Below are 23,744 nucleotides of genomic sequence, written 5' to 3' on the forward strand. Positions count from 1 at the left end.
CCATCTATCTGCCTCCCCCATTGCCACACAACCTCGCCTCCCCCAGGAACTTTCAGGCAGGCCTATTTCAAACAGCAGGCACAGGCAGTGAACACATCAGGCAATTAAATGGCAGATCAATTTGACTTAGCTTCTCTTGGGAAAGCAGCCCTTGGGAGACAGAAGAATGAGACAACAGGAGACAAAGGCAAAGAGAAAAATTGAGAGGTGCAGGAGAGAAGGAGGAGAGCAGAAGAGCCAGGATGAAAACACAGCCATCAGAAAGGGCCATGCACAGTGTGGTGTAAAACCACAGCTGCAGGCGAGGAGGCATTCAGGGAAAAAAGGGACATGGCTGGCATAGGCAGCATGAGAAAGACAACACAGGGGAGAAGACATAGGAAAAAGAGAGTAAGGGAAGGCAAGAACATGACAGAGAAAAATGAGACTGGAAGGGGTGGGATAATGAATATAGCAACAGCAGGGAATGGCATCAACTGCCTACCTGGATCTGCAAAACTGTAAGCTTTATGAATTTGGAACCATCAGCAAAATATATATATATTTGTAATATCCTATTCACTTTATTTAAACTGATGGAGAATCACTGGATATTGACAGAGGACTTCTCTCCCTGAAATATGCCATAAACTCAGGAGCTTCCTGGTACCAGTATGAAAAACAGACGGTGGAACTGACAAGCAGAAGGAAAGGAAATTAAACTGGCTGGTATCACTCCAGCCAGCTGAGTAGAACACTAAAGGAAAAAACAACATGAACTCCTAATTAGTTTTCAGTTTCTATCTTTAATAATCTGAGATTCTGGTAGTACTAACCCACTTAGGAATGCGAGTCGCAGGCCTTCAAGAGTCATGAGTAAACTACCAAAAATCTGAGAGTCTTTTCTTTTAAAAAGTCACAATTCTTGCTTTTCCTTTATTAAAAAACACAAACCAAAACCCCCCAACCAAAAAAAAAAAAAAAAACCCAACAAAAAACTAGCTATGATTTACATGTTCAAATATGAACTTATTGGGGAGAGGGAGAACACTGTAATTAGGGGAGCCAGAGAAGGTTTGAGAGTCTGCAACACAGAAGGACTTTTCACTGTATGACCTTCATCCTGTCAGACTCCCCTTCAAGAGAAGTGGCCTCTTGCAAGATGTCTCTGCTCTTCCTCCTCAGCTGGGAACAGTGCAAATCCCTCTCTCCCTGCTGCCAAACCCAGTGCTGCTGCTCTGCAGGACTCTGCCCCATCCTAGGGGTGCGCTTCTCACACTCCATTTACAGCACAGCAGGAGCCAGCCACAGGGGGGGCATCTAAATGTCAGGCCTTGAAGCTGCTGTGCCAAAGGACAAATGAAGATATCTCACAGTGACTCCAGGGAAGCCATAGCTTTCCAGTTTTTCTGCTAAGGCTCTGTAGTACCATGCTATGCTCTTATAAATTTTCTTCTTGCATGGCTTCTATCCAAGCCCATTGAGGCTATTTACATACACCCACCATATTTACAAGAGTGCTGTGAAGAAGCAAAAGACAAAACCAAACCAAACCGTGCAATGAGTCAGTGGCAGAAATGGTGATTAACCCAGACTCCCTGCTTTTTCCTTCTTATTAGGTAGACAGTGCTGCCTTTCTTCTGCCCCTTTCAACTGTCCTGTGACAGATTTTGGAGACTAAATCTAGGAAGAGTTAATATTTTAGTTTCTGCTTAAACAGAGGAGCCAAGAACATTAAATCCAACATTAGGGATGACCAGGCAATAGGTAACCAGTTGGGAGATCCTAGACCTGACTGCTTCACACCTCAAGGTCAGCACATTAGAGATGCCTTTTTTCTACCACGTTTGGCTTCTCTCTTTGCAGGAAAAGAATGAAGTTGCTGAGTCTGAGAATGTCTAGTACCAGTTTGTCATACAAGGCAGAACATGACCATGGTGCTTGTTTAGTTTTCTTCTTCTTCTGTTTCCTAAACCTTGTTTCCTCTCCCTCTTCCAGTCTAGCTCCATGACTGGGACTGTCCCTTCAGTAGTGACAAATGCTTTTAGTCCCATACAGTCCTAACAGATGTTGTTCCTCAGGCCATGGGGTCCATGAAGCAGAGCAGAAATTAGTGGCTCTTTCAGGGCCCATAGGTGGCTGCCATGGCAAGGCTGAGGATGAATTTACCAGCCAGCTGCCACTTCACTCTCTCTAACCTGGAGCCAGTGATCAGCAATGCCAAAGCACTGAATGGAATTATATTGCTTGCAATACAACTAGGAGGGAGGTAATCACACAAATAGGAAGGTGGAGAGGGAAGAAAGCCAAAAATTCAAACTAAGTTAACAAGAACCAGGAGGGTGAGAGACAATGGGACAACTGGTCTGCTGACTTGCTCTGTCTTGCAAGCACACACACACATACAGACAGATGTGAACATATACACACACTCCTGTCTGCTAAATCTGGGCATCTGGACGTCCATCAGCTCAACTCTATATCCCCCCTAAATGTAGGTTCTTTGGCTGCCAGATCCCACAAACAAATTGAGCCATTATGTGGATCACACAGACCTGAGTAACTGTCTGAAATCTGCTTCTTCCCAAGGTCTGACTCTGTAAACAACTCAACCTTTCAGCCTCTGCTTGTCTGTCCTTCTAAATTTTCTACAGTATTTACTCTGTAAATGGAAGGGGCACATTGGCAGAAGAAGCTGCAGCCTCATATCCCTGTTTCTCCACGAACAGAAGCCATGCATGGATTAGAGGTTGCACACTCCCTAGAGAGCAGGCTGCGCGGTGGTCGTGCTGGGACAGAGCTCTGTCACAGCCCTGTCCCCAGCACAGTCCTGGGGGGAGTGGCACCATGGCTTTGGCAGCTGTGGCTGCCAAGGGAAGTTTCTCCTGGGGCCAGAATGGAGAACCCACACAAGCACCCAGAGGAGCCTTAGCAAGGCAAATGCTCCCATCTCTCCTGCCCTGCTGCAGCACTGCATGATTTATATTCCTAGTGCACAGCTGGAGACAAGCTGGAGCACAGCACTGGAGAATCAAACCGCCAGTTCCCACAGCAAGGCAGAAATACAGGAGCTGGAGGTAACTAGAAAGGGGAGATGAAGTCCAAACTCTCAGTGAATCCTCATTTCCACTGTTCTTTGTCATGAGACAACAGGACTACACTGCACCTGCAGAGAGGAGAGCTAGCAGAAATCCTGGCTACGTTGCAGTGGCCTTGTTTAAAGCAATCAGCTCTTTCTGACAGGAGTACTCCTCTTTTTTTCAAATCATATATTTTACTATGTCTACACTGTTATCAAGGGTGGCTGCAGCACCTGGAAACAGACCAGAGAGGGTTTTCAACTATCCTGCTACTCCTTTTCACGCAATGCATGAATGATCCAGCTGCCTGCATTCCCTCTTTCTCACCTACTGAATTGCTGCTCCTTCTCTCACATCATGAAAATAATTCTTCAATGGCACCCCAATATGGCTTTTTCTCTCCAGAATCCTCATCATCATGGTTCGTCTTAGCACCGTGGAGCTATATCCAGTTTTGACAGAATTTAATGGACGCTTGCTCCCACATATCCACAATTAAATAAAAGGAGCAGATAAATATGATAAATATTAAACATGAGGAATGTATCTCCAGGTAATAAAAGCTGGCTAAGTATTGTAGACTTTAGTTGTATTCACTCACTTCTATGAGGCACTTTCTATAAATTAAAGGTAGGTCAAGACTCTATAGCTCGCGTCAGACCTACAGGTTTTTCAAAAGAAAGTTCATGGAGATACGAGACCTCAAAACTGAAGGAATATGGTAAGAACTTCACATGTGCCTTGGTGCTGCTGCAAGAAAGCCATTGTGCCCTTTGTGTGTATACTGGAAATTCAAAAATCAAGTACTCAGCATCAAGACATTTAAAAAAAAAATCAATAATTAGTTGGCTTTGAGTCTGTACATGTTTGTGCTTCCACATCTTTCTCCACAGGTAGACAGGTTAGAAACTGACATTTTAAAAAATGAAAGGAGAGACTCACATAATTGCATGACCCGAGAGCTTAGACTTTAACATCAGATTTTACAAGGCTTACAATAAAAACGTGGTGACTGGTAGCATGGGGGATTCACATTCCTTTCTTTGTGCAACAAAAAGAGAGAAGATCATGCACACTCCAAATACCCCTTGTCACCTGTGTTCTTCTTGATCTTTTTGAATTTATTGAGCCTGTCAGCTGCAATGGAAGCCAGTTCCACATGTGATCCCCCAGTGGTAACATTCACAAATAGGTTTGCAGTGTGTGACACCACCCCTATAATAAATGCTGTGGTTTATGAACTATTCCTAGGGCAGAGGAAAAGGAGCACTAAAAATTGATATAAATGACACTGGCCATGCTGCCTGGCTTTATGTCCTGTCTTTTTATACACCCTCTCCTATTTTCTTCAATATTTGTTTCTTTCTAAAATCTTTACCTTCCAAAAGTTCTATATTTTAATTCTACCTTCAGTCTTTTTTCTCTGCGGTGATTCTGATTTATTTGTTTCTCCATCCCCTCTTCTGATTCCTTCCCTTTAGCTGTCTTTTAGCATTTTGTAATGTATAATTTTTCTTCTATGTCAGGTTGGCACCAACAGAGTTGTGATCAAATCTTTTATCCTGAGGGATGCAATGTCTCTGTAAAAAGACTTTGTGCCCTGCTAAAGCAGAAAGATTCTCTCTGCACCATCATTTCCAGACATGCCAGCTTCTTGAGCCCAATTTGCTTTCTGTGTAATCACCTTTCATCTGATTGCTGCCCTTGGTGACAGACAATACCTGCATGTCCCTGTCCTAGTTACTGCGACTTGCTGATCTACGTGTGCTGGGGAGAAGCACATTGTTACCTAGTGCTGCATGTGGATCGTCATGCTGGACTGGGGCTCTTCAGTTCTGTCACCAAACCCAGATCTGTCATTTACAAGTCTGTTACTCTCTTATGGACAGAGCTGAGGAGTGTACAGCACCCAGGGACAGTCCAAACTGTCATATACTCTCTCCTGCCTGCAAAGTGCTCTCCTGGCCCTTTCTCAGTTCTCAAGTAAAAAAAACCACAAAACCCCCCAAAACGGAAACAAAACCAAACAAACAAACAAACCAACCCCCAAACCAACAACAACAAAAAACCCCCCCAAAACCAAAAAACCTCACATTTTTTTATTAATTTTTTTTCTTGCTGAAAACTCCTAATTTCCCAGTGGACATTTCCCTATGTTCTCACTTATCTGGCCAATTCTGGAATAGTAAGCCCTAACACAAGTCTACCAGTGCCTGGTAAGTTATGTTGCTGAATTTTGGTCAGTGAGAGTTTGCAGATGAGGCCAGAAAAAACAAGCCCATGCTCTGAAACAAGGTGATCCCACAGACTTTCAGCTCCTCAAGGGCGGACACGATGGGGCCTGGGGTACTGAAGTGACTCTAGGAAATCAAGGCTTTGGTGATCTGGAGCCACAAATCCCAAATCAAGAACCACATTTAGCCTCTTCGAGCCTCCCTGATGTGTGAGTGGATCCAGCTCTCTCTTCCCTGGCTGGTCACTCCCTGCTGTGCGCTACTGCCCGTACTGAGGGACTCACAAAAGGTGTGGAGCATCCTCACCTCCCATTGCAGCAACAGAGCCGTGGTCACTCCCCGTGCCCGGGCCAGGCCTTGCCTGCCTCCTGCTGTGCTGCCAGCAGCTCTTCTCGAGCAGGGCGGGTGCTCTGGAGCGGCTTTATAGCTGATGCATTGTATTTGCATAGGCCATTGTCATTCCCGGCGCGGCTCCTTGCAGCTGGCATCCTGACTGGAGAAATGTCTTCTTTAAGGAGAAGCATGAACGACGCAGCTAAAGATAAAAATAACAATAATTTTACTAGATGAAACTTCATGTTAAGCACTTAAAAAGCCATAAAAAGTCAATTTTCTTTCTTTCAATTATTTTGCTTATTCCATTTTTGAAATTAAAAAAAAAAAAGGAGAAAAAAAGAACCCAGAAAAAAAGGGGAGAAGTTTCCTAGTTAGAAAGATGTCTGTTTTTCTCATCAGCACCCAATGTCTTAATAATTTCTCACCTCTCTCTCCTCATTGCCCCCCAACCCTGCTTAGGTCCCACTCCCTGTGAACATGAAAATAGCCATTGTCAGGCAGGGCTGGCGCTTCCAGGCATGAGGAATGGAAGGGAAAGGAGCACTGATAAGTCCTGAGTGCTCGCTGCTTCTTTCAGCACACAAGCAGCTTTTCAGAGAAAATGAAAAAGATAAAGCCAGAAATTACTGCTCTTGCACAATATATGCCAAGTTCATAAGAGCAGCATTTAACACTTAATCAAAATGGTTTGACAATGTAAAAATGAGGTTTTCAAATGTCATTAGTGCCTTATAATAGGTTCAATTTATATCACTCCCATCCCTATTTTTTTTCATTTCTGCTAATTGTTTTTATTAATTTCTTTCATTTTTTACACTGTTGTCTTGTTGGTTTTAATTTTTAATTATCATAAGACTTTTTCTTTTACCTTGTTAATTGGTTTAGGTTTGAAAAGACTGGTTCTGTCATTCTTTTTCTTCAAGGGCAGCTACAAGAGATTTTTATGCAGGTTCTTTTCCATTGGTAAGCTCTCTTTTGGGCTAATTTGGGGGAAAAAAAGCACTTGCTTTTAGAGCAGTCTAAGAACCTTTTTTGTAGTGTGATTCACAGAAATGCTCCCTTATATTGACCTGTAAATTTCCTTCTACACTGGCATGCAGGATTGTTTTGGTATTGGCATAGAAATTGTACCTCTGTTCTACAGTTGATATGCAGACTCTTTTCTGTTTGGAAAAAGATGAAAGCTCTCTTCTGCTCTGGCTTGTGAGGCCTTTTCTGTATGGGCTCTCCTTTCTGTCACCCATCGAACACAGGCACACACACCATTTTGTTTCTCTGTCTACGTACAAGAATGTTCCAAGTCTTGGTTATCACAGGGCTGCAAGATGTCATTTGCATGGAGATGTATATTGGCATCTTGTTGGGTTTCTTTCTGCCAGTATAAATGGAACTGTTTCAAATAATTCCACTGACATTTTGGGGGCAGAAAACCATTTTGGGAATGGACATTTTTTAGGAAAATGCTGACACTTGCTTGGTTGTTCTTGTCATAGGAATGTACTGTGGATCTTCAGGGGAAAATCTAAAAAAGTGAAAACAAAAAATCTAGGCAAAAAATACAAGGGAAAACAATAATTCTCCAACTCCCTTTACATATAGACAGATGAAGAAACTCTTGTGGGACCTCACCCCAGAGTGACTTCCTGCTCCTGAAGGAAACTAAAGCTGTTAAACATGGAAACTTTGGAATCTCTCTCCCATTGCCATTAAGAGTGGGCTGTGGCTTTGCACCAAAAAAGCTGCATTACTTTGGCACTGCAGGGACACGTGGAAGTTTATTCTTACCCTCTCTAGCATTCAGTTCAGTCCAGTTGACTGGAAGATCCTGCTTTCACCTTTCTTCACCCTGACTGCTCTGGAATGCCTTTCAGTGGGCTAATGGGGCAGGAAACCCTTCACTTAGAGACCATCTAAGTAAAGAAGAGAGTCTTGGTTTTCTTCAAAGAAATAGTAGTGGCAGAATTCCTCCTTGTTCTCTCCCATTTGAGATGAGTTACAACTGCTCATGTCCAAAAGAATCTTTGCAGCAGCACCTCTTGTATGGCAACCCAAGTCCTCACAGTCAAGGTTTGAGGCATGAGCTGCTTGATAGTTTTATTGACTTGGCCTTTAATGGTGTTTTAAATTCTTCCTGTTGGGCAGGCTTGTACTCTCATGTGCTGCCTAGCAGGTCTGCACTGTCTACTTCTTCTCCTCCACCCACTGCACCTTGTGTTGTGTGCTTAGCCTGGAGATCCATGTAAATGACACAGAGCAGATCTCAAATTAAACCTTCAGTGGCAGTGCTCATGGGCAGAGTCCTACCTGACAAAATGCCAATATGCTGCCTGGCCCTGGGAGACCTCTCAGCCTGTGTAATGTTCTGCTGGCCCCAGGCAGCTTTCTGCTGTGATGGACAGGCATGGCTTCATCAAAGGTTCTCCAGAGCCTTAAATCAGGAACAATACAACCTGTACCTGTGAGATGCCAAGAACCTACACAGATGCCTGATAAAAGGAAGGCCTTTTACTCGCCCCAGTCTATATTTAGCAGCATTTCCAGGCAGTGTTTCTAAAATTACCAGCTGCAGTAATGTGATTCATCCCCCCATCACCGCCAGCAGTGGATAAGAAGAGTGTAAATGACATGCAGGAGAAAATCATGAGCAGTATAGCCCAAATCAGGACTGTAATGGTATAGTCTTTGGTGCTTGTGTTGACATCTATGCCAGGCTTTCAGGGAGAAGCAGTTACCGATCTCAGAATCTGTTTTCTCTCACAGCAGTAGGTGGGAATGTCCCAAGCTGCAAGAGAAAAGGCTTGGGATTGTTTTCAAACCAGGGTTTTGGGCAAGTCTGGTACAATGAATAATGACAAAAGATGTGCACAAATGGTGGTTGCAAGGACACTGTGCTGCTTGGGATGTGAATGCTGTCACTGGATTAGGGCCTCTGCTATCTAAGTAGGGTCTCCATCTGTAGCAAGTCAACAGCAGACAGGCAAAGCATCTGCATCAGCTGTGGGAACCCATCCTGAGATGGAAGGAACAAATGTTGTGGTGGTTGTCATAGAGTGCCCTGAACCAGTCTGGAAAGAGGCATTACTGTGGAATCAGTCCAAGAGCAGGAGCTGTTATGGTAAATACCATAAACATTTAAATCTTTTAGGCGGTTCAGTCTGCATATCTGAGCCATTATGGGATATTAACTAAAATGCTCATTTGAAAAATTACCCTGTGTGCCACTACAATATAGCAGAGGAGCTGTTTTGCTCAGATAAATAATAATTGAAAACTGAGGCAGAAACCTGCAGCCATATCTGCCTGTGTTGTGATCTTGTCAAATCTCATCACCTAATTACTAACAGGTCTTGCTGGGCCATGGAAGAGACCTGCAGGAGAGGCAGAGCCTGAGAAAACAGTATTTAATATTCTGAGGGAAAGCTCTTCTTTCAGAGTTGGTGCTGAATGAATCCCTCAACAAAATTAAAGGGACCTGTGCTTCTTGCAATGCTTAAAAAGAAATTTAAGTGCTGATATTCTTAATTACTCTTCTCCCTAAAGATCCTTGGGCCATGATGTGGTATTTATTCTGTTTGTCCTGATCAAATTAATATTTGAGATTTCCTTTCCACCGCTCTGAAACATCCCTCCTTCATCTCATCTATACAACAACTTCAAAGCAAAACTGGGCTGTTTTCTTCATACTTCCACATAGATTCCCCTGTGCTTTCAAAGAGCTGTTCCACAGCCAGGGGGTGATGGTTATTGCCACACATATTGGCAAAGCACACTTGGGCCCTTTGGGAGGAAAGCACATATGTTTACTATAAGAAATTATGTCACTTTTATTGTCTCCTGTTGTGACAAGTTGTTAAAGACTAGAAATGAGGGCAGCAATGCCATTAGATAGAGGAAAGAGGTCTTGAAGATATGTAAAACTCTAACACTTGCTGTAGACTAATTTTCCAGCTGAATTGCTCTTTGGCAGTTTGTTTTGGTGACCAATATAAGTTCATATTCATCCACTGTTGCAATGGCCACAGGCAGTACAGAGACAGAAGGAAATCCTCTCTGTGCACTTTACAAACATCTTGAAAAAACTTCAAACCAAGATAAATATCCACAAAATGCTGCATAAGCCATGCACACAGAAAAGTGTAATTCCAATGGGTGGCAGCAGAGCCAGGCAACATTTGCATTTCTCTAGGATTTTGATAAAACTTAGGTAACAGAGAAGTCATAAGAAGACAATGGACTCTGTTTCCTTTAACACAGGTGAAGAATGTGAGACTGATGGAAAAGGAGCTGAGTTTTTAATGTGAGGGGCTGAAATACAGCAACCCAGTAATCTGCACTCTCCTCCTCTTGCAGTAACATTTACAATCTATGCATGGTTTCCTTCATGATATTTCTTCTATTCAGATAATTTTCATTATCTTCACAGAAATACCATGTATTTGCTTTAGGGATTTTATTAATTTCCACCCATCCTCTCCAGCTCCACACTGGGTAACATCCAGAGAAGGCAATAGGAGCCCCAGCAGGACTTAGAACAATGAAAGGGTTAACAACTCCTACCCAGTGTTGGGGATAGGGGACATAGTTTTAAAATCAAAGAGAAATACAGTTATGAAGCAATTTTATTCTCTATTAACCCAATCAATCGAAGGTTCCCATAAGCCATTACCAGGGATTTCAAATGCAGAAGATGTCGCGAGGGGTTAAATAAAGATGTTTCTTTGTTCATTAGTACTGACAGCTCAGGGAAAGAGAAGGAAGGAGGGAAAAAGGAGAAGACATAGAGGAAAAGGAAATTCAGGTTTGGGATACAAGGAGAGAAGAAATTACCTACCAACACGTAAATTGTATAAAATTCCTGTATAGGTATTACAAGATATACTAAGGCAGTGTATTAAGTCATGCATTAAGGACAGGAAATTATGTGGGCCAATATTCCAGGCCTCATCCTGCTCAGTGGTGAGCCTGGAGGTGACCTTGGAGTATCAAATCCAGATTTACACAGTGTGAACAATGGTGATGAAGGGATAACTGTGCCCATGCTTGTGACCCACAAAACAGTTGAGCCTCCAGCAAACATCAGTCCATACAGCAGTGATCACTACTGAATCTTCTCTTCCCTGCTGGAAAACCCCTAGGAGAGGGGCAGAGCTGATGCAGGAAAAACACCTCTCCCAGGGACTCTTGACAGCCTCGCTCACTACCATATGTAGGCCTAAACAATATTATCTAACAATGTTTAAATCTTAAGATTCACATACAATGGCAGCAGCAGTCAACAAAAATTAACTCATTTTTAAAAGGAAGTTCAATTGCATAATCCATCTTCAGTAAAAATTCAATATTTCCCAATACAAGTTGTTTTGATTTAATGAATGGGGAAATCATCCCTTTCCTACTTCCTAGCATGCTTATTTCTTCAAATGAATCCTGCATCATTGGAAAGCCGACAGAGAAATGTTAACAGAAGCGCTGGGACCTGCTGCTAACATAGCCTGGAAAAGCACCCTCACGGGAGGAGGAAGGAAGTGTGAGCAACCCCCTGTTCTTCCACAAGGTGTGCGGTGCTCTGCTTGCAATCTGCATCTGGCTTTCAGCTCTAAACTGGAAATTTAGATCATATTTCCTTTTACCACAAAGGGGAGACTCAGCAGAGTTTCCACTGTGGAAAAAGGCTAGAGGTGTGTGTAAGGGCTCTGTAGCTGGCAGAGGAGCTGGGAGGAAGCATGGAGTGATGCTGGTGGTGAGTAGGATGTGGCCAGCTCTTGGAGAGACCTCTCACTTCTCATCTTCCAGAGTTTTTGATCAAACTGGTGTAGCTCTGCCTAAGGAGACAAGACCTCTCCTTGGTCATCTGGGTGTGTTTAATTTTTCTGGAAATCTCCCTTTTCCCTCCTGAATTCTTTAATTTCATGCTAATGTAGTCTCCCTGTGCTGTTTACTAACCACATACAGTCAGCTATTCCCTCTGCTTGCTCAGGACATTAATAAAATGCCTGCCCACCCATGCAGCCAAACACAAAGGGGGCTGCTAATGGCATCTTTCTTTTGAAGTGAATTCCCAAGGCTTTCATTTGGTTCGTGTTCCTCCCTGATAAAACTCTCCTGTCTCTGTCTCAATATGGGGCACTGTTATCTAGTCTTACTTGGGGGTGGCAGGAGCTCTGGGGCTGATCTGGGGAGTGCTCTACCTCCTGTCTGGTGAGGAGGAAAAGCCAGCAACCACAGCACAGCTGAAACAGATGTCTCAAAGGAGACATATGACCACCATTATTCTTGAGGCAATAAGGAATGTGCATAGTAGATCAGAAAAGCAGGGAAACAGCCAGCCTACAGCTGTAGGGAACAATTTGAATATGCTAGGATGAACCTGCAAGATAAATTTAGGGGACAGGGATCCACAGACAAATCCTGGACATTGCAGTGCAGCTTTAGGACATGCAGCATTATAGTAAATACAAAACTTCTGTGTTCATTTCTGAGATAATGTGTTTATACAGACAGATAGATATACTTTAGGAGAGAGGCACAACTCAGAGAATCATATCCATACATTTGCACCTCAGATTCTGATGTGGTAGTCAGTTCTGCAACTATAAGGCATTTATGTTTCTCAGTATTGCATCTAAGCCTATAACATACTTGTTAAAACATACAGAAAAGCAGCTCCTTTGTGCCACTGGGGCAACCTGCTACAGAGGACACGCACACTGGGCCGTCTCTGACCTGGAGAACTTAATTTTGTAGTTCTTGTTTCTTTCTCTAAAGATTGTGAAATTCTCCTGGCTTTTCTTTGGCAAGTGTAGAAATTGAAGAATGACAGCAAGGCACATAGTTGGGACCCACTTTTTTGTAAGACAGTGCTTTACAACACAAGATGTTGTTTGCACATCTCCTTGGGAATTCCCTGGAATAGAAGCAAAGATGGGGAACAAACCCCTGCTGGTTGCATTTTCTTGGTACTCTACTACGGTCTCATTTGACTTCACAGTTTAATCCAAATAGACAGCAATCTTTAAGGGATTCTAATCCATTTTAACAGGAATTTGAACATCCACACTGGGAAAACTTCAGTTTTCCATCATAAACACAAACTGTCATTGCTAGATGAACTGTGAAAAGCCCATTTTGGGAATAAGGTGAACATTTCAGGGATCTTAGAGGTCTTTTCCAACCTTACCAATTCTATGATCCAAAACATGCTTAATTGCCACTGAGAATTTATGTTTCCTTTTAAGAAGCCTTGATCTTAAACATTATTAATATAGTGCAAATAGTTTTGTAGCTGCTAGAGTTTACAAACAGGGGTTAACAGCCCCACTCCCAGTCTTTTCCATTCCAAAGATGCCCGTGCTGTACTGTAAGGACCTGAGAGCTGGTGTGAGCATCCTGGCCTGTGAACTCAGGAGTTCCCTGAAGCTTATATCCATTCCCATCTCCTCACAGAGGTACTGCTTCTGCACCTCAGAAAGCCTCCTTGAAAACAGGGGATGTGAACTCTAATGGGATGGGAATGGGTTCTTTCCTACCACCCTAATGTGGTTTCATTCTTCCCCTGCTGAGGCTGGGTGACATGTTTCCATTGAGTTCACTGATTCAGCAGATCGAGCCCTTGGTCTTAAATAACTAAAGACTGCAAACTGAATATTGTAGCCATGGCAACAGCCAGCCCAACTTTAAACCCTCTGATATATAAAAAGGCAATTTTCTTTATTTTTTCTCCCTGCATTTTTATATTTCCAGAACTTACAATGGTAATAATGGCCTCAGGCCCTAACCTCCACCAGCCAGCCATTAACTTCATGGAAATGCCTTCTCCATCAGTCCCTATTGTCAACAGCCAGCACCATTCCACAGAAACCATAGGGTCTCACCATGCTAACACAACTGGACGTCTCAGCTGTGCCACAGCCCTTTGCAATCCTGCTGCAGACTTATTTCCTGATCATGAAAAGTGAGCCAGGACTCAATTTAGAGAGGCTGCAGGACTCTGCAGTGCTCCTAACTTCCTCTTGGAAAATGGGGAACAAAACGACTCTCATCAGACTGATTGCCATTGTGTCCTGCACATGTTAGCTCACGGGTAGATGCACGTCTCTGCCCTGCCCCTCTGCCTTCCAGGCTCATCCATATTTCTCTGAGTGAAGCAGGAATACTTTAATGTCTCAGTTTTATTTGGTGTCCTGTTTGTGCCTCAAAAGCTTTGTCAATGTGTCAATGCCATTGTGAAACCACTGGAAATGGTGGGAATAGCTCCTTGCTAACGCTGCTAAACCACAGAGAGCAAAGGGACCTTTTGTGTTTTAGGATTTTTTTTTTACTCTTTCTTAAATTCTTTCTGAAACTTTCCTTCAAGAGCTAGGGCTAGATTAACACAAAATAACTGTTTAGCATGTGTAAGACACTGGTTGCCTATTCATAACAGGAACAGAAAACCTCAATCCTGTGTGAAATTTTGTCCTTGATTTTGTATGTGGCCAGTGGTTTAACTTTTGTGCCTCAGTTTCTCCTTCTGTTAAAAGGGAGAATGATACACTTCTACCTCTTCTAATGGTCATGAAATTAATTTCCCTGTAATGCGTGTATAGTATGTAGAGATGGCAGGATGAATGGCAATGGTAGCAGCTATTATTTTATATCACTGTCAGCAGATAGCAATTTCTACAGTAGGTTAAATTCTGGCCCAAAAAGCACTTGACTGTCTCTTTAAGGTCACAAGCTATTATGAGTTGAAGACTAAAATGCTTTGTATATGATCATGAATAAATGAATTGAGTATCTCTGCCCAGCAATGTGGGATATGGAAACGATGCTGAATATCATCAGCCTGAACTATCAACATCCATCAGCTTTCCCCTTGCTCATCTCTCAGCTGTCGCAATATGAAACCCACTTTCCCCCGAGATTTCAAACGACTGGGGCTAAACAGCAAAAAAACATTCGGTGACTAAATTTGCCAGAGAAGGTCTCAGTCACGAATGACTAAAAACAAAATTATAGAGCAATCTCAGCTGACTGAGAGCAGAATGAAATGTGATTCATTTTCATCCACCCGGCAGGGACTGCAGGGAAAAAAAAAGACTGGATTAACCCCTTCTCTGCTAGCAATGCCCATGTTCCCTGGGCTGATGCACATGTAGTTTGCATTCCTCAAATATTAGGTCTTCTGCTTGTTTTGTAGGGGAACTCGTAGCTTTTATTACTCAGGTGGACCAGACTAGTAGGAGGACTGTGCTAAAAAGATGTGTGTGCTATACTTTGATATCATACACAGTTTATAGGAACATAACCATAGACCCCACTGCCCTCTACCAAGTAAGACATGACTGCCTGCCCCCAAAAAAATCTTGTTGTCTGAAGATGAAAGACAAAATCTGGATAATGAGATGCGGTGGTGGGATAAAACACTTCTCAGCAAGGCAGTCAAAGGTGTCATCACTGCATTGCCTCGCAGGAGATAAGGAACTGTAAGGTGGGGAACAGAGGTGGATAATGACATGGCTTTCTGCATGCCTACAGGAGGGATTCCTCACACACAAAGAGCAGCAGGGGAGAAAACATGGAGATGGTAGTCTGGAAGTTTTACTAGGAGGCAATGGAGCCTGGTCTCATGGGAATACACGTGGATGCTTTGGGCAGAAGCTATTGTTGCAGGCTTTCTCATCCAGTCTGCACTCATAAGCTTGGGGATCACCACTGGACTCAGCTGGAGGCCTCAGGAAGGAAATTATGCTGAGCCTCCTGTGCTGTGTGGGTAGAAGCTCCCCAGGCAATTTTTGACCCTTAATGGAAGGGGGCAGGTGAGACACTACTGGAGTTGAGTTACTCCCATGACAAACACCAGCACCTGAAGGCTGTGTTAAGGTTGGTCATATGCACCTGGTGGTTCTGTGTCCTGGCTGATCACCTGCTCAAATAAATAAATAAAAAGCGTGTGTGCTGCCCCTAGCCCAGAAAAACTATTTAAAGAAACACATCAAAGTTAGAAAAATTGCATTTTTATCAATCAACATCTCAGATGATATTTCCTTCAGCATTTTCTCTACACTTTTCCTAAAAGCAGAATAGATAAAGTAACAAGTCAAGCAAAGGTTCTGAAAGGTCATATAGTGATCTCTCTGGCAACAGAAGCCAAGGACCTGTCCATAAGTCAGCCTCCCTGAGGAAGCATTGTTCCTGAGGTCAGAGACTGACCTAGGATATGACAATTTGGGCAAGGGTTGCTCCTTGGGTGATACCCTCCACATCAGCACTGCTCTGTAAATCTCTGTATAACCACAGCAGCAGAGTCGTGATACAGCAAGTGAAGCTAATGGATGATGAATGTGATACTCAGAGCGAAGTGGTAGCACAGGTGAAGTACTGGAGCAGGAGCAATTTACTCAGAGCTGTACAAATGCTGGATAGAAGGCAGACTTTTCCTTCCATCTTTTGAGAACACTAGATAGAAAGCTCCCTAAACAACTACCAGATTAAATCAAGAGGTCAAGCCACAAGCAGGTTGACAAAGCAGGATCTTTGTGATTCAACAGCTTGTAGATGGTATAGGAATGGTCCAGGACAGGCTTGGCTGATACCAAATGCTTTCTGCTTTATGCACACTGTGGTACAACTTATATGCTTGATTTGGTTTCCTTCCATAAATGGAAAAAATTCTCATGAACCTTAAAAAACATGTTTTAAAATCATCCAGCTTTTTGGCTTATTTAATAAATTTATAGTTGGTCAGTTTAGTCATATGACTGTGCTTTTCAAACAACATCAGCAAAACCCTTAAGTTGAGTGAGCAACAGGAGGAAAAAAAAAGATGAAAATACCAAAGTTGTAGGTGTTTGGGTTTGCTGGGGTGTTACAGAGAAAAGAAAGCTCTGTTAATATGGGAAGGTTAGGGTCTGCCTTGGCCAAACACAGCATCTCAGCAGGGCTATGACTCTCAGTGGAATTACCATTGCTGCACTGCTTCCCCTCTGTAAAACTGGCTTTCACAGAGCTGGCTCAAGTTTCCTGGCTTGGTATGGTGGAGCTGCATAAAGAAATATCCAAAGGTTCCCACACTGCATTTCCAGCTTGAAATTTGTTCTGTCACCTCTCTTTTAAGCCAGCTTCTTGTCTTGATTAGATCTAACGAAAAAGATTTGCTTTCTTTTATGGTTAGCAAAACACCAACATGCCTGTAACTAAATAATAGTAATTGGCCAAATCCTTACATGGATAAAATACCTCCTGAACACCACAACAGTTATCTTGTTCTCTGATATACCCAAACAAATCCATTATCTTCAATGGAGCAGCACTTGTATGATGGAGGGAAAAAAAGAAATTCGGCCTAACAAGACTCTTTCAAGAGAAGTGACTGAGTAAAAGGTCTGTTAATTTTGCTGATTACCAGTTATTTTAGGAACCATATGCACAGGCGCTTTCTGACTCATGGTGCTGTCAGTGAAGGGCAGCTGTGCAACAGCATATTTGAGCCCAGGAGTCTGGGTCTGACTTTGATTCACAGCATGATCTTCTTCAAACCACTTCTCTCTGGGGTCAAGATACTGTGTGAAGTAGGGTTGGTAATATTGCCCCTCATTATCCAGTACTTACAGATCCCTGGAAAAGATTGCTGTGCTAGTGCAAAACCGGGAGTCCAAACTGCCTGGCTACCCTCAGAGACTCTCAAGGGGCAAGATAAGGCAGGCTGCACTGGGCTGGACTTGAAGGTGGGAGGTCCAACATGGTCTCCTTTATGTAGTAAGAGACACAGTGATAAAATAAGATGAACAGAAGCTTCCCAACATTTGGCTTCAAATGGGAAGGTATTTGCAAAGTATAGATAGCATTTTCTTTGGTTCTAATTTGCTTTGCTTGCTTAAAGTAAAGCCAAAGAATGCAATTAGGATCTCATGCAGATGAAGTCCCGCTATGTTTTGTAAGATGAAATCTATTTCCTTGTCCTGGAACCACACGCCACAACCTGTTCACTGCATGAAGAGAAGTTGTAATAGAAATTCCTATCAAAATAACACCCAGAATCACAATCAGCATCAGTTCCCCTCGCTAATCTGTGCTGGATGGATACACACTGAGTAGAATTACTTGACTAAGAACTTGTCATCCAGAGAAAGAGGAAACAAGCAGAGAAGTGCTGTGACCTAGGACAACACAACGTGCCACTGGCAGACAAGGGAAGGGGCCAAAGTGTCTGAAGTCCCCACTAAGTCCTAATTTCTGCCTTCCCAGAAGAAATATATCGCTATTTTTCCTGTCAGACAGTTTGCACAAAATAGTATTTAGTATAAGATTATGAGAATAAAGCTGTTGATGAGACTGCACTGAATTGTTGAGCAGTATTCGCAGGAAACCAGGGGAGAGTTTTCAAAATGTCAAAACAGTTCATTTTTGTACAAAATGTTTCCTTATTGCTTTAAAATACCCTTTGCTAAAGAAATTGATCTGAAGTAAAAACTGGAAAAATAACAATGCAGGAGAAATGGACAAATAAGCTGAGAACTAAAAAAAAAATATTGCTTGGCTCCCACAAATACAGAATTTCAATTCTAGTGTTTTTTGGTTGAGCCACACAATCTATAAATTCATCATCTTCCCAACCCTGCTCCTGACATTTTAAGCTGTGTGCCCTCCATTGGAAAGATGGTGTTGTCCACTCCACATCATTACATACCCTGTAACTCCAGGGACAAAACTGTGGTTGGAACATTCTGCATGGGAGTTCTCATGAGCACAGTTCTGCGACCAGTCTTTTCATGAGCCTCCTGTGCTGTGGGGAATTAATATTTTCTAGTATTAATTAAACAATTATTTTTCACCTGCAGCTCAACTGTTGAATAAGCACATGGGAGGATGGAAGGCAGCTCCTTCTGATGTCCAAGAACATTTGTGCAGCCAGGTAAACTCCTGCTTTCTTATGGACTGTGTCAAATTTGGTGATAATTGACACCAAAACAACACTTGTGCTGAAAAGCCACTTGCAAAATGAATGGAAACTTGCAATCCAAATGCAAAAAAGATAATCAAAGACATAAAAGACATAATCTGTCTTTGTATTCAGTCTGCGATTCCAGGGGACCCTAGTCACTTTAATTACCACACAAGACTGCAGTGCAAGTGAGAGTAAAGGCATGCAGTTCCCCTTGGAGGAACAGGTATGTGCTCTTGTGACTGAGGGTAAGACATGTAGGTAAGGTAACTTTTCAGGACAAGCTGCAATCCCTTCTTTGTGCTTTTTCCAAAATCAAGGCAAACTGGTTTTGTGCAAAGCACAGCTTCATGCCCTGGTTAGAAGTAAACCAAGTGAAGATGTGATGGTGTGGACTGCAAACAGCCATTGCTCAAGTCCTAAATATAAATTTGGGCAGCTGCCCTACTTTGAACCCTGCACTGCTGGCACTCAAGCAGGCTTGCCTGTGTTTGCATATGCTGCAATTGCACCTGACAATCGCATTGCAGACGCGGCTCCAAGTCGCACCTTGGTGGCACCACTTGTGCAGATACCCCTGCCACTTTGCCTTGCTCCCATCCCTCTGTCTCCAAAACAGCCATGTCTGGTGGTCATTGCACCTGGTGTTCAGCCTGTCCTGTGCTTCCTGAGCCACAGCTCCCCACAGCCTGGCCAGCAGGCTCAGGCCCATCAGGGTTTGGAAGCGACTGATCACACAGAGAGTAGGGAAAACCCACGGTACTTGGGGTGCAGTGGGACTGTGCCTACGTTATGTGTGCAGTTCCAAAGGGATGTTGCCAAGTGATGATCTGGCAATGAGGAGAGAACTTGGGCATTACTGGTGACAGAGAAGGAGCTTGCTGGTCTGCACTGATACCAGCCTTCTCTCATTCCACATTGCACAGAAATATGTATTTAATTAAGAGTCATATGCTGTGCACAACTCTCCTGAGAGATGGGCTGGAGCTCCCACAGAGCCACCAGGCATTTAAGGAGCAAAGGGCCTCAGAAGAAGGATAGGGCTTGTTTGTTTTTCCTTGTTACCTGGAGTATTTCCATCTCTGCCTAATTTAAAGTGCTTCCAAGCCTGTGCTCTCTGAAGGCCTGGCCCCATTCAGCTCACGGAGATGGAAAACAATTTAGGTCTCACAGCTACAGCAGGGTGATGCAGCTGATAAGGGAACTTCAAGGTTAAATAAACTGTTCTGTGGGCAGGGACTGGGGAAGGATCTCCACAGAGCCAAGGAGCAAGGTGGGGAAGCACAGGCAGTGGAAAATGGGCAGGATGGAAACACTTCCCTGAACCCAGAGAGACTTGTCTGAGGCAACAGCAAACAGAGGGCTTGGAGACATGATCCACAAATAACTCACTACTTTTTGTTATTGCTATTGGGCCTTGTATAAGAGAAAACAGAATATGATTTTTGGTTGGGCAGTACTGTAATAAATGAAAGGTAAATGAATTTTAATTTTTTTAACACTTTCATAGCATCTTCCAGTCAAAAACTTGCTGTGATTTAGTTCTACCACCTTAGTGGTGCCAAAAAGAGAATCAGGAAAATTCCTATATGAGGGGATATCTTCTCTGTAATGTATTTGCACAAGCTTTGTCACACAAAATGCCATTCACCCTGTAGGGAGGCAAACAAACCCTTTCAATCAAACAGCCCAAACGCAGTGGCATTACACATTTCACCTATTTGCATGGCACATCTGTTAGAACTTTGAGCTCTGTCATCGCACTGCTGTCCAAAGGAAGAGGGCTTATCATCCTCACATCACACATGAGGAAATTCCTGAGGGAATAAGCACATTGTACTACAGATTGTACTACAAAAAGTCTTGGAATGGACCTTAGGGGTTGCTGCCCAATTCTCCCCTCTAGGTGTCAGACATACTTCCATGGTAAACAGTGCACTTATCTCTGCTTACCAGGCCCAGGTCCTAGAGGAATCAAATCCCAGTGTTATCAGTCATGTACCTTCAGTTGGAGAGCAAAAAGGGAAGGGCCACTGTGTAGCTGGGGCTTTGACACTGCTGTTTTAAGCCATCAGTAGGGATTGGGCGAGTCTGTATTTTCATGTAGCTGTAATCATGCCACTGCTATTTCGCATTTGGTAATTGCTTGCTGCTAGCAAAAAGTAGAACTCATCAGGCACATCCATCCTGCAGGGAGCTGAGATGGGGTTTTGCAATTCAGGCCTCTCTCTCTAGCTGAAATATCATCAGTGATGAGAGTCTGGGCCTGATGGTAGATCACCATTTAGGTGATCTCTGGGTCCCTTGAGACAGCTTCCTCTTTCTTTTAATTTTCTCAACTGTTATTTTTTTCTTGCAGATGCAAGAAAAGGTAGTCATTGAGAATGTCCATTTGCTAGGTTACTCTGGCACTAGACTTCCTAAGGAAATTGTCAGTACATTACATAAAGTGGCTAAACAATAACTTCTGCAATAAATGAGTCAGGATGGTCACTGGCACTATCCTCACAAAACGACTGGAGAAATGGGAGATTGCAGCCTACCCACAGGAGACCTTGCAAATTGCCATTACTGTGTATAAATAGAAAGAAATGCAGAGGCAACTGTCAGCTAAGGTCCTGCTGACTCAGTGCCACCTTGTGTTTTTACCAGGAAGCACAGAAGCACAAGGAAGACTGTCAGTGAGGGGCAGAGAGGGATTTGAGTAGGAGCTCTGCCTACTTTAGGCTATAATATTATGGATTCACTCAGAGCAGCTTCTGAACAAACACAGGAAGCCTTTCTCCTGCAGGAATGCTATGGCTCTCAGCCGTCCAAGCCTTCCTGGAGGAGACCTGACATCACTGGGGCAGAATGAGGTACTGAAGGGCAGAAGTTTTTTGCCCTGCATCACAGGGCAGACAATGAAAAGCTCTGGAGCAGGGCCTTGGTTTTATAATGGTGACCTACAAAGTCTAACCTCTATTCCAGACTCCTCTGAGACAGAACTATGTGGGCAGCATTAATAAATGTCATTATACAAACTTGCAGGATGCTACACAGAGGAGGGTAAGCTTATCCATATTCCTTCTTTCTTCCTTTTTTCTTAGTGGTTGCTGTTGCAGAGGAGCAGCCCAGGAGGGCCACAGAGCTGTCACTCCTCAGCAGCCCTGGTGTGGGTGATTGAATCCCATGTTTGTCTACTGTGCTTCCACTGAGGTGGGAACGCATAACTCAAATGAGAGAGACAGAACTATACCCATCTCTGCCCTTGTCTTCCCTGAGGAGAGGATGGCTCGTGCAGTCTGACACCTCTGCAGCCCGAGGGGTGCCCAGTGGTGCTGGGGGACATCTGTGCAGCTCACACCCCATGGGGCAAACTGTGCACAAGTTATCACTGATGGGAGGCTCTTGACCCTGGTAGCCTCCCTCTGCTCCTGAGGTCTTCCTAAATCACAGACAAAGGGAGAGAAACTGGTTGTCGGTTTCCATTTCAGTTCTCCTATAATTATTTTAAAAATCGAGAGTGGTGTCCATTTCAGCATTGAAATTGTTCCCTGGGTAAACTTTGTTTTTGTGACATGAAGGTTCTGATGACTTTGCCTGGAGCGGTTCAGTGCAGGTACAGTGACCCTGCCCACACACCCTGGTCCTGGCCTGCACCACCCCATGGCTGGGCCTCCCTTCATCTCCCCGTCCCTATGCCAGGGCCCTGCACTTCATGCCCTAATCCAGAACTGCTCCCGCAGATCTATATCCAGCTTTGCCCATGCTTCTCCTTCAAAATCTGAATGCAAGTTTGCTTGTTAATGAGTAAAAAGCCTGCATATTAATTACTTCAGGTTCTAAGACCACTTTCATTATCTAATATTTTAATTTTACAAATAAGTAGATATAGAGAAAGCTGTAGAGATATAGATGCATAAATATGCATTCTTGTTCCATCAAAACCACAGTGCTATCACATTTTTTCTAGCCTAACCATAGCAGAGTATTAGCAGAAAAATTCACTTTTCCATTTAGTACACATAACTACACAGAACCAAATCTGTCCCCGGAGTAAATTTGCTGAAGTCAAACAGGGCTTACATCAGAGATGAATTTGGCAGACTGTTTTTACTGAGCTCTACAGCAGAAATTCAAACATATGCTCAGGCATATTTCCACTGAACACGCTGAAAGCATGAGGCCACAATCAGGAGAGGAGTGAAGTCAAAACTTTGCCACCATTTCACAGTTATTTGGATCAGCCCATTTGTCTGACGTGCCCTTACCACATCCTCTCTTCAAAAGAATGGAGAACAGGGGTGGATGGGGACACATTTTCTTCACTGTAAGGAAATGCATCTGTTTGAATAAGAAAATTGAGAAGTAAAGGATAAAACATAGTCTGCATGAGAAAGACACCCCAGATCACTGTTTTCCACAAGCAGAGGCCACGTTTCCACAAAGCCCAGCTTACCAAAACTGAGCACATCCTCAATACTCATGCCCAAGTCATCAGTAGGATGAACTCCTTTACTACAGGAAGTTGCTAATAGAAGCTGTCTTAAGCCAAACTCCCAGACAGAAAACTTGTCTCTACTGAAGACAGTGGAAACTTTGGTATTGGTTCCAGTTACCCCAGAATTTCATGTCTCCCACCTGGTTTCTGTTCTTCACTGTTACTTGCTGTCAATGCACACAGGGTGGGAAGCTTTTCACTGGATAATAAATTGCTGCAGATAAGTTGAACCCCCTAGGAGCAGATGTTTGTAACTGCAAAAGGAGCATGGGGACATCACTAAAACCCTGTCTGATCCTGTTCTAATATTAATCTGAACTCAACAAATTTGAAACCAATGAAAACACTCTGGATTTTCTTATGTACCTTCTTTTATAGAGTGTTTTCTTATTAAAGATGCTAAAAGTGAACCTTTCTGCTATGTAACAGTGATTTCACATATAACTTTCTGTCCATGGGAAGAGAGAAGCTCGTTATAATCACAAAAAATGTCTGAGTTTGATTGCTCTTGATAATTTCATTTAGTCAGCGCCAGTTCATTAATTTACCAAATACATATACTTTAAAATTGCATTTCATCAAGATTTATATTTTGTCAAGCTGAAAAACAAATTCCTAAGAGAATCAATCTGCCAAATGGCTGAAACTCCTTTAATCCAGGCTCTATGTGTCCATGTAACCTCAGATCAACTTTATCAAATGGCCGAATT

Source organism: Corvus cornix, chromosome 12 (assembly GCF_000738735.6).
Source record: "Corvus cornix cornix isolate S_Up_H32 chromosome 12, ASM73873v5, whole genome shotgun sequence".
In the NCBI taxonomy this organism is placed as follows: domain Eukaryota; kingdom Metazoa; phylum Chordata; class Aves; order Passeriformes; family Corvidae; genus Corvus; species Corvus cornix.